Source organism: Bombus impatiens, unplaced genomic scaffold, assembly GCF_000188095.3.
Source record: "Bombus impatiens unplaced genomic scaffold, BIMP_2.2 scf_0238, whole genome shotgun sequence".
Lineage (NCBI taxonomy): Eukaryota > Metazoa > Arthropoda > Insecta > Hymenoptera > Apidae > Bombus > Bombus impatiens.
The window spans coordinates 24,689-37,164 of record NT_176657.1 but is presented as its reverse complement, the minus strand read 5'-3'; the positions used below and the strand labels follow the sequence as shown (position 1 = coordinate 37,164).

The 12,476-nt window shown below is 38.3% G+C and overlaps 1 pseudogene; it reads left to right on the top strand.

The window, feature by feature from the left end:
• The first annotated feature begins 12,331 nt into the window (after nucleotides 1–12,331).
• On the top strand, nucleotides 12,332–12,450 carry LOC112212631 (annotated as a pseudogene).
• Nucleotides 12,451–12,476: the final 26 nt, after the last annotated feature.

Sequence of the window (12,476 nt, the reverse complement as noted above, 5' to 3'; positions counted from 1 at the left end):
GTCTGCACGCTGCTTGTGTTACATAAAATTAAGGGTTAGGTTTTAAATACACGAAGGTTGAGCCGTAACTCCACTTTATGTTTCTTTATTAAATAACACAAGTACAGTTTACGCGACTGATCGGAGAGATGTTGACTGATGAGAGTTTGTAGTTTCAGTGTCGAGGTTTTCTCGTATTATTACGGAGGAAAGCTCGGTGTAAGTGTGTACCTTTGAACTAACAACGCGGATTCATTGTTCAAACTTTTCGTTAGGAAAAGTGATGGTAACGATTTGCGATGTCAATTGGTTATAGCCCACGTTAATAAATGAAGATAGGAGGAGAAAGCCTCCTACCAACGCAGCTCGTAGGTGACATTGTTTATGGGAAAATCCAGCATTACCGTTAGCCAAATACTCGGTTTTCCCATTAGGTAACTCTACCTGCTTTCTCCCTAATTTGTAAGAACGTACAATAAACCTAAGGACTGTTCAAGGGCCATCCATAAATTGATAAAACTTACAGGAACAATAAACTAAAAGTTTAAGTTTACGGTGAGTCCTTGAGGTTATTGAGAGTACGCGGTGAGGGCCTGCACACATCTGGCCTCTAATGTCGCCTCAACGACAGTTACGAACGAAGTTACAAACGAAATTGAAATGGAACCAATACAAAACAATGAAGAGAATAAAACCAATAATGAACTAACCCACCAGGATAAAAGCTGGAAGATGGCAAGTTACAACGAAAACCGAAAAATAACTGTTGGAATGGTCACTACTTCTAAGAAAACTCTACATCTGGTCTTTTTAGTTTTCTCAAGCACTTAAGCCATCGACAGCATGTAAACAAAAGACTGCGACGAAGACAGACCATAAACAGTAGACAGGCGACGTTAGCTTCGGGGTTTTCAGTTATTGGGTAAGCGTGCGGATCTGGACCAGCACAAATTGTATTCTTACTTATAATTACACTTGTATTTAAATATATTTTCTACCTTACAATTTATCCACGAGTTTCTCTATTTACACATCGAATAACCTCAATGATAACACCAAACACAAACGTTAGGAAAGCTATAGAAGCAGGAAAACAATAATGGCTACAAGAAATTACACTCCGAAACTCCTTCAGCGCACTGCCAGAGGAGAAAGAAATAGACGCGGCCGGAAAACCAATAACCCACATCGCCAAACCACCACCAATTTACATTGAAGCCCAAATAATAGACGCCCTCATTGAACTACTTAACTACGCGGCAGGCAAAGAAAATTACAGTATAAAACAATTAAACCAAGATTCGGTAAAAGTACAAGAAAAAGGCATTAAAAGCAAAAAACGCCGGGTATTACACTTACCAGCTCAAAACTTATAAAAGTTACAAAGCAGTAACCACAGGATTACATCCAAAAACAAATACAAATAACATATGCGAGGAACTAGCTAAAATCGGACATCAGGTAAGAGCAATAAATAACATAACCAGATATGATACTGAACAATCATTACCGCTATTCCTAATAGAACTCGAACCTAAAAATAATAACAGAGAAATTTTTGAAATTAAAGAGGTTCTAAACGCAATAGTAACAGTGGAGCCACCTGGACATAAGAAAGACATACCGCAATGCATACGGTGTGAGCAATATAGACACACAAAAAATTACTGCAACAGAATCCCGGCGTGTGTTAAATGCGCAGAAAAGCACCTAACATGTCCATACATAGGAAAAATAAATGAAGTAAAATGCTACAACTGCAATAGAAACCACCCAGCTAGCTACAAAGGCTGTGTAGTCAGAAAACAACTGCAACGTAAACTGTTTCCGCCGATTCGAAACAGGATACGCAATAACTAACTGAGACAACACCAAATCTACAGCACGTAATGAACCCTTGCCACCCTTGGACAACCAAAATCAGAACAATAACAGCAACTACACTACACAAATCAGGGAACTACTCAAACAATCCATTAAAAACGCCGAATGCAAACAAAAATGATAAGCGAACAAAACGCAGTTTTCAGATAGCAAACGCAACAAATCACAGTCATGTTACAACTTCTTACAAACATGCTAAGCAAAAAATAAAAACGGACACGCTGAAAATAGCAGCCTGGAACTCAAACGGACTACAACATCGGGCCCTAGAAACTAAAACATTCCTGTACAACAACAGTATAGACATATTACTTGTTTCAGAAACACACTTCACTCCAAAAAGCTACATGAAAATACCATACTACACCATATATGATACCAAATACCCTTCAGGAAAAGCACACGGAGGGACCATCTCTAGCGATATGGTTGGAGCACTTACTAACAGGAGTATAAGCCTCCTTGATACTATTCAAGTTCTATATTAAACTTTTCCCCTATTTTTTGTACGTATAGAAATAATAGCGCGTATACACTTAAAATGGACATACTATATACGTTATGACTTATAACTGTTTAGTGTAATAATAACTGCTTCTACGTATAAACTCTATCTCAGAAAACATGACATTTCAAAAACGATATTAAATTGAAGTTAAGTTTCGATTGCGACGAACCAAGAGTCTAATCCTGCTGCCCATATGTTTCACCGAGGGTCAAAAGCTAATGTGAAATAATGTTTAATAGCAATTTAATGTACCGCATAGTTACTAAAGTCGATGATGCGTGTGATTTCGATACCCAATTTTGTATGAATTTCTCGTAGCGAATCTGTTGACCAACTGAACCCGTCTAACCTTTCTTACTTCCCTTTGCACACTTCACAAGTTGGGGAAAAATTAGTATTGGCGAATAGGAGGAAGTCGTGCCGTTCGTGAGACTTTCATTTAAAGAATTTCTGCTTCGCGTTGGTCCTAAGTTCTCCATAGTCTAAATCGAGCGTACGCTCTCTAAATAAATATGAATTAAAATATGTTTCGCGAACATAACACCTCCTCTTTTAGATATCGTTTGTTAGTATGCTTTCACACTCGTAGATCTAACACATAGCAAGAAAATATTGAAGTGAACTATTCCCCCGTAGTATATATGTAGGACTATAGTAGTGTATATGTAGGACTTATCGTTTACGCGCTTCATTTGATTTCCTGATTCTCTTAAGCGTGATATTTGACATCAGTTGCTAATGTTTTTATAGGTTGGATGGGTGAACAGCAGGCTATTCTTCCATTTGCACAATGGTTTCCTCTTGGTTGAATTGAATTTTGTGTTGTCGATCTTGAACTAAGACTCAGCACCTGTTGTCCTGAAAACGTGTGTTTTGCTGTTCCTTTTGGTTGTTTATGTCTGAGTCACGTACGAATTTCCGCGTTGACCATTTTACCAATACGACTCGGTACTCGGTCATCAGTATCTCATACATATTATCTATATTTTTCGCGAGGAAGGGAAAATGCTATTACGCATACCCAGTGACCCGTTTTACACGGTTGTAGGAGATGATTGGTAGTGTGTTGTAAATGACGAGATATCTTGATATTGAAAACCGTTGTGGCGGCACTTGACAGTAAACTTCCCAACAGTTTACGTCGCGTGACGCACGACACAAAGACCCTCTACCTGCGGACAAGATGATTGCCAGATGTCGATACATTCGTACCAAATATTTCCAGCTAGCCTAAGGATCGCTATAAATCTTAGGATTTATTTTAGCTAAGGTCCTCCAAAGAGACAAACAGTCTTTGTTTATCAGTCTCGAAGTCGACCACCTACCACGGGGACACACGAGAAATCTGCTATCTCTCACGTACGATGCTTCCCGTTAGCAACACCCTCTCAAGGGCAGTTAGCATCCTTTTCCAACGACCAACACGAATTAGCCAATAAACATTAACGTACATTTCCCTCACTTTCCGAATCAATGCTTTTCTCAACGAATCCGATGCCTACGAATCCTTAGACACATCCCAACGCAGCCTTCCTCCGCAGCAACATCGCGACAAAAAGTCAGTCTATTACCGCGAGTCAACATATCACGATCGTTATACTTACACGGTTCGAGTCGAATAATTATCTAAGCTCTCGACATCTCGTGCAATCATTGTCCGCACTCGCAGCGCATCTCGAATCGTAGCTATCCAAGCTCTATCTCATAACCGCGCATTCGCGATCCGAATATAATCGCGAATCCTGCGTCAAGTGTACTCATTGACATTAGAGTGAATAAACATTTATCGTTCAATAAATCTGAGTTTTCCTTCCGACCCTATCGCGACATATCACCTCACCGTGAAATATATTTTAAAATAATAGATACAAAGAATGTTCGCTAAGACGCCCGGTACTAACTGATTCGCTAAAACTATGTATCGATCGTTATTAAGGTCGCTCGAGACTGAGACTGAAAAACTGGTCACGTTACGATCGCGTTCGTTTATTTATACTGGTCGGGGGTATACCGAAAAATTTAAATTCGTATTTATTTGACGCTTGCCTGTAGCGGTGACATTGTTTTTTCCCGGAGTTTACTTACTATTACAGTATGTATGTCCTAACGACGTTGATACTCGGAGGCAAGACAACATGATTCAAATTGTCCTCTAGCTCATGTGCCGCTACATATTTATATACAATTTATATACAAACTTGAAGCTTTGTGGAAATATAACTTTTCTTAATTTTGAAAAGTGTGCAAAAATCAAGCCTCAAATGTTTATTAGTTCTCGTAAAATTTATCTAGCAAATAAAACGTTTCTGTGTCTTTATCATTTTCTAAACTCCAGAATGAAGTTACATCGTATCACAAAAATAAGGTTCTATCAATTAAGAAATCACTTTTAATGCACTATTTCGAATACAAATAGATGTGAGAATTCGAAAAGAAAATGAACTTCCCGGCCATTGGTCATAAAAGAAGTTTTCTGGCGCGTAGGATACCGTCTGGTGTCATCAAATATCGAGCCTGCTTCCGGTAAATACCGTATATGGATACCGTAGTATTGGTTGTGTGGATCGTCCACCACGGAGATTTTCAAATCTCCTCTGATGTTCGTCTGAATCTGAAGTGGATTTTTTTCTGGTAGCTGCATAAGTTTTGTTTTGATATATGAATAAATCATATATAGTTAATGATATATGAATAAATAAATAATAGTCAATAAATAAATAACAATAATAATTTAACATTTAAAATAAATAATAAAAAATAAGTAAATAAATAATAATATTTTGCTCATCCATCTAAAAATACGTTGCACATCTCTGTAGAGCTTTTTAAAACATTCATAACAATCGTGTTCATTTCACCTTTCGTGACGCCATGTTCCCTTAAAATTTCGATGGTTTTTGGCGTTATGGCCAAGACCACGGGTGAAATCTCGCCATCGTCCACACTGTATTTTGCCATTAAGTGGTTCAGGCATGGAAAGTATGTGTCGACCTTCTCCTTCTCCGCTTTAGGGAAGCAATCTCAACGAGAATCCGTTCCTCGTTTTCGAAGTGCGGCTTATACAGATTACCTCCTACTTTTATCGTAGGCTCCACAAATACTTCATTGTTCTTACTTAATTTTTTCGCGAGGTGAGACTTCACCACATCGTATCTTCTTATTCTTAGACTTTTGGTGTATTGGCACAACCCTAAGATGTGTCCTAGGGTTTCTGGTTGGGCGCGACAGCTCCTGCAAGCTACGTATATTATTTTGTCGGCCCGTGCCAATGCAGTCTTTGTACCAAAGGCGTTCGTCCTTAATCTCAGTGCCTCTATAAACCTTGATGGCTTGACTAAATTATACTTCTTCAACCACACGTTGCCGATCTTTTCTCTTGAAAAGTCTTTGACTCCTTGGCCCTGACTCCTCAGTTCGGACCACTGTTTTACGTGTTCTCTCTTTAGCCTCTTTCTCGCTTTCTCAATGTCCTCAGAAATGGCCGGCCAATTAATCTTTAGGGAGTTCGCTATTTTCTTTAATTTTTATCTTCCTCGTTGCTTATCAAGCTAGATGCCACTGAATCCAGTGAGTTCTTTTGCACTGTTTAGGATACCGAGTTTCACAATGTGTTCAAACCTCGGTAACCCTAATCCTCTGCATGCTTTCGGAGCATAGAAGAAACCAGTGACTGTCGAAGGCACCAGATGTATGGCCTTAATTTCTTGCCTGACTTCGCTTTTCAATATTCTCAAGACACCGTCGCTTGGTGGATTATTCAACAGATTATAAATCTAGCGAATGAAGATGTAATTCACAATTAATTCTATTTTCTGGCATGGCTTAAGAGAAAGCTTTCTGACTCTTCTCACCACGCTCAGAATTTCCGGACAATTATGTCACAGCCGATACCCTTCCAAGGCCCCATTTTGGCATCTAAATATCTAAAGGCTTGCTCCGGGTCAATAGTTGATACCTGAGCTTTTTCTAATTTTATTTTAGGGTCTTTGATGAACCACGTGCCCTTTTCAGCGACTACCTGGAACTCTTGACTTTTTTCTCTCGAGATAGACATTCCCAGGCTCTTCGGGTATTTGTGGAGCGTATCCACCTGACATTGTGCCTCCCTCTCATCTTCACCCATCAAAACGATGTCGTCAGCGAAAGCCAAGATTGGGACTTTGTCTTTATCATTTACATTTATGCCACTGGTTTTCTCCTCTATTTCATCCAACAGCGGTTCCAGACCCTCGCTGCACTGCGTAGGGTCGCTACATTTCGGTATATGGCATCTCGCCCCATGGAGCTTTGGAAAGATTCTCCCACAACTTATGCATCTCCATTGAATGAGGGTATCCACATGACGCAAACTAAGGTGCTTATCTAGGTCCCTCAACGTCATAAAGAAAAGGTGGACTTCCGTTTTGTCGCAGACCGGACAAACGATCATATCCCTCATTAATGGGACCAAAATCTTAAAGCAACTAATGTCCAGGAACATAGTCCAGTCGTCAACTACGTACCCTCTGAAGCGGATAAATCCGCCACAACGCTTCCAGGACCGAGAAGCGCTGCGTCCGAGGCTTCGTTATTATTACTATTTATTTTTAAAGAATGGTTTTCTTTCCAATCAAATAAGTTTCCAATCATTCCATCTGATAAACCAAATTCTTTCGAAGTCGTCAACAATTACCATCAAAGGAACAGATTCCTTTTATATTTAAGGTCTCCAATGTATTACGCTATAAACCGTTGGTCGGCAAGCCGACTTATTAAATAAATGTTGTTTTCCGCTCCTTCATCGCCACACTCCGTATAACCATGAACGCCGCTTGCGGGCGACAAATCCCCACGCTGATGCGGCGCATATGTTACCGGCGGTACCACTGGGAGCAGGCATGCTGTTAACAGGCATTAAGAGAGTCATAGTTACTCCCGCTCTTAAAAACTGAAATACCGACGGTTGGTGGCCGTCGAACACTGGTACCGATTCGATCGCGTCTTTTATCTTAATCGGTTGCGAGTTACCCTTGATCGCTCTGGTCTCTCGCGGTGTTATCGGCGATAATGCAGGTATTTCAGTTTCGTTATCTGCGCGTTTTCCTCTAATTTAACAACCCTTAAGCTCATGTCGGTTAATACGCGAAAATGTTCATCCCACGCTTTCACTTTTTCTGACAACGTCAAGAACGTATCCTCACTCAGTGAGTCTCGCGCGGTCGACGTGTTTTCCGTTTATTTTGTCATTAGTCGTAAGAACTTTATTCCTCCGTGAAGCGTATCCCACCGCTGCCACCACAAATTTTATATCTGTATATATTATTACGTTCTATTTAGTTGCCGACGACAAGGTAGCGTTAACTGACGTTTAATGCAACTGCCAATAAGCTTCACTTTCGGCTAACCTGCTATGTACGGGAATACTGGCACGGGAGAGGATTAAAGTTGTTCGAAAGTAAATTTACAATGTGTAATGATTTATTCAAATCTTACACGATTTCGATATTGACAATTAACTGGCAGACTGACAAGATGGTGATCCTTCGGTTGATAAGATGATGAATCTTCGGTTGACAAAATGATAACTAGCTCTTCGAATGGTAATTATTCGGTTGATGGACGGTAATTAATCAATATTATTCAATAGACGAACGATAATAATTATTATTACTCGATACGAACGGAAAATATTCTCACTGACTTCTCTGAGTCGCTACATCTATATCCGTCGGAGATGAAAAAACGTCGGGGTCTTTCTTCTGAAAATGTTTGGGAAGATCCCCAACGTTTGTTCAACTGCCGACTTTGTTTCCGATTTAAATTGTCGTAATATCGCTGTAGAAACATAATTAGGCAAATATAAAGACATAGTTAGATAAGTTTTCGCAAGATATAGATTTTAGCGGCCTTAACTGCCTTTCACTTCAAATACTGTAAACACGGTTTCAAATAAACGTTTTAAATTACCTTGATTTGAAAGAAATTAAATTTTACTTTCGCGCTACGGATCGTGCGGGTCGCGGGACGTGACAGAGGCATTATTTTGCTAAATGAAGAGTGATAATATAATGCATTCGAATGTTGTCGATGGCAATTCATAATCTTAAGAATTGTCTTGTTTCCTCAACTGAAGTTGATTTCCATTCTTCTTGTAACCTGGAAGATCCCCGTGTACCATATGACAAACAAAGCCCGAGCATTTGTCCAATTCGTTCTACATGAGATTATCGTCAAATATTAAATCAAATGTATATAGAATCGAAGTATTGCTTGGAAGATTTATTTTTAATTCTTCCTTTCCGGCAAAATTACGTAAAACGGATCAATGTTTGCTTTTCTCCAAATAACTATTATGAGAATTATCACAATCTTCATCAAGAGGACCATCACTTTTTTTATTTTATATTGAAAAGTTTTTCGCCGGAAATCCTAGAAGTTCTGGTAGGATGGAATATTTAAGTTGCCTGAAAGATGAAGAAGGGTTATGGAACAAAATGATACTTATATATAATATCTAAATAGTCTAGAATAAGAATAAGAAAGGATGTTCTATTTGAAGTGAAGTTTAGTTTTATTTTAACGAGCAATACCCAATCCAAGAACTGATTATAATATCTTCGTACGTCTTATTCTAACACTCGGCTCACAACTTCTGTCTTCCCAGGTCAAAAAAGTGCTGACCCTCAACCCTCGCACCCTTCTCCCACTCATACTCACTACTCATTTAGCTTTGACGTCACCAAGGCATACACTCTTACTTACATTCTCTCTTTCTCTCTTCCCCAGCACTCTTATGATTCTTAATTTATACTCTAAATTTACAACTTATACTATCCCCAGAAAACTCGAACTTAAATATTTGATAGACCGAGCGTATACCCCCTTTTTTTGATATTACATATATAATTCGACAAATGTATATCGAATTGAAATGTAAATCGGAATGAATTTTCCGGGCAACTCAATACGAATTTCAAATGAACCTGTAATGCCTCCATCATATTTCCTGCTTTCATCACTTAAACTATCATATTCGTTTGTTCTTCGTTAAGGGTCTCCTGGATATGAAAATTTACTTACTAATTTATGACGCTTATGTATCATATTATAATAATATATACTCTATACTGCTTACATATCTGTTATGTATTTTTGCAATTGCAAAACTAGGTAGTTTTAGAGAACACATAGGGAGACGAGTTAATACTTTGTCGTAATAAATTTTTTTAGCGATATAGTATAATCTTAGATCACACGCGCTGGTTATAGATTTGAGCGTTTTCAACCATACTTGCCAAGTTCACGGTAGAATTCATTTGTTTATGCAGAGATAATAAATATTGACTATCTTCGCATATCTATGATTCTGAGCTCTGAATGAAAATCGATGCGTCATAACAGTGTGACGCTGGTAGTGAACATGTTAAGAGAATCTTAATTATCCTAGGTCCTGTTTTTAATATTTGATTTTATTCGACTGCATTTGGCCTTCTTTCATTTACTAGCCGTCGGTTTTTCTTAATCGCTACGCAAGCACGTTGCCGTCGGGTATGTGTCGCTATCGAGTTTTACTGCCTCGGTTCCCATTGTTGATATGACGTACGGCCAGCATTACAGTTACGTAATTATTTCATTCTAACCACTTACAGTTACGTAATTATTTCATTCTAACCACGTAATTATTTCATTCTAACCACTTCTAGTTAATTGAGACTGAGACAATAGATCATGGGAGTGTGGTGTATTCACAAGTGATACCCTCCTTTCTCTCGTGAGTTATTTACATTTTCCATTTCTGCTGCTATATTTTTATTGATTGTGATATAATGTGACACTACGTTTGATGTACGGTACAAGAAGCAATGAGAACATTCTCAATATTATATTTTTTACGAGTTTCCATTTTCCAAATGTTATATTTTATAAATGACATACACGTGGAAAAGATGGGAAAGTTATAGAAGGAAATCTAAATAGAATGTTGTCATATTGTTTGTTGATTACTCTTAAGGTGCTTTGAAAGCAAAATGATAGCGTATATCTCTACAAAATATTTTACTGTTTTATTTCTCATTAAATTTTGCAAGTAAATCAATTAGTTTATCAAAATAAGACTATATATACATTACAAATAACTATTTCGTCATAAAAATTACAAAATTTATTAACAGGTATTGAAATATGGTAACACAATCCTTAGAAAGGTCTGTAAAATATAACACAAGAGTGAGCAGAGCGCAGTCGCCGGTATTAACAAAAAAGGCTATGCTAAAATAGTAGGTCGTATTAAACGATCTTTCATTAAACGATCAACGTTTTATGCAACGATGTAAACATTTGAAACATTCAACACTGAAACACTGGATCTTATTCGCCTCTCACCGTAGAGGAAAACTCTAGAAATTACGAAAGTACGTTATGCAGTGTAGCAAGTATTGAAGAAAGAATGTAGCGATGAAAAATAATTTGACTGCAATCCGTTAGATGGGCGATATTGTAGAGTATCCACGAAGTTCCTAAGAATCATGCAGTACTAAACGATTATTGAGATAAAAGAAAAGAAGAAGAGAACTGGAAAAATTAGAAATGATATACTTGTGTTACGAACTCTGAAATGGAAACAGAAACAGAAAGAAGATGCACGTGATACGTTTAGAATATGCACATGCTGGGTAGCGGAGAAATGATACATATGGATATATAAAAGGAAAAAAATAATATCGGATGGATTCTTCCGTTCGTGCACTTAGATCAGCTGACCATGTGGTTAGTATGAATTTCTGTAATAACGTCATTGGAAGAAATGGAGCTAATTATTCCTGTGCGATATGAAACGTAGCATACACCAACATTCTGATCATGAAAAATTTCATCATTTTATAGACGAATGTATTTGTATGATTTGAATGTACGATCATCTCTAAAGAAATTACGTGTAGAATTTTAACATTTTTCAGTCGGCATAAAAATTATGCAATGTGATCCAGCAACAATAATATAAAATTATATCAAGTTGTAGTGTGTCTGGACGAAAAAACGAAATATTTACTTGTCTAATATTCACAAATAAAACTATACAATTGTGAGAGAGATCGTAATCGGACGAAAATGTTGTACGATTCAAAAGAATTTGTTAAAAAAAGTTGAAAGAAGTTTGGTTTACTACATCATGTGAAACAAGAAAGTATTCACATAATGACAACTCCGAGGTTCTACTTCCCGGGATTATGGGATTTGGAGGTCTAGTTCTACTCCACAAATCCTCGCAAAGCCTCTTCACTTCCCTTGCCTCTGGCGGTTGCCTGCCTGGTTCTAAATAAGCCCAGTGATTGTTGATAAGTACATCAGCCAACTTCCTTGTCATACTTTAAAGATTTCCTGACAGGGCGTGTTCGCGTCGCTCCGTACACTGTCCGTGTGTACAAACAGTACGCCGCGAGAGTAATCCAGATGTCGTCACATAGGCAGACGCCACCCGCCACGAAGGCAAGGATGATTCTGCAACCCTTGAAAACACAAAAGCCTGAAAAAGGAGCAGAGGCGTCAACCCCCAAAAATCCGAGTGTAAGCGCTACACCGGAAAAGCAAAACAGCTATAAAGCTACGCTATAAATTATAATACAATTTGTATAGTGAAATTCATCAGTACGTCTCAACTGAACAGATGTATTGCGTAACAATTACTTATCACTAAAGCACAGATGTCAAACCCTATCGAATTTTATTGTCAATGCCAGTATTATTTTAAAAATAATATAAATAGCAAAAATGAAAAGTAAACAATTTTTAACGTCTGATAATTTAATAAGTGGAATATATAACACTCCTTTTCTCTCGATCTGTTTGGCAATAATTTTATTCACTAATTTTTCGAGAGCTTCAAATATGGTCCCCCTGCACTCAAGACTGTAAATAGACAACGTGCAAAGAAAATTCTGATGCCACACAATCAAAAAGGCTTTAAGTGAAAACATACATGGCGCCAACGCCCTGGCCGCGCAGAGTGCACTCGTTCCCGCCAGATCACGAAAGTTAAACAGCGCCGGGAACGGATAGTATTTGGATGGGTGATCGCCTGGGAACTCCTTGTGGCGTTGGAGAAGAGCGCTGGGCCCGCCCCCGCCTC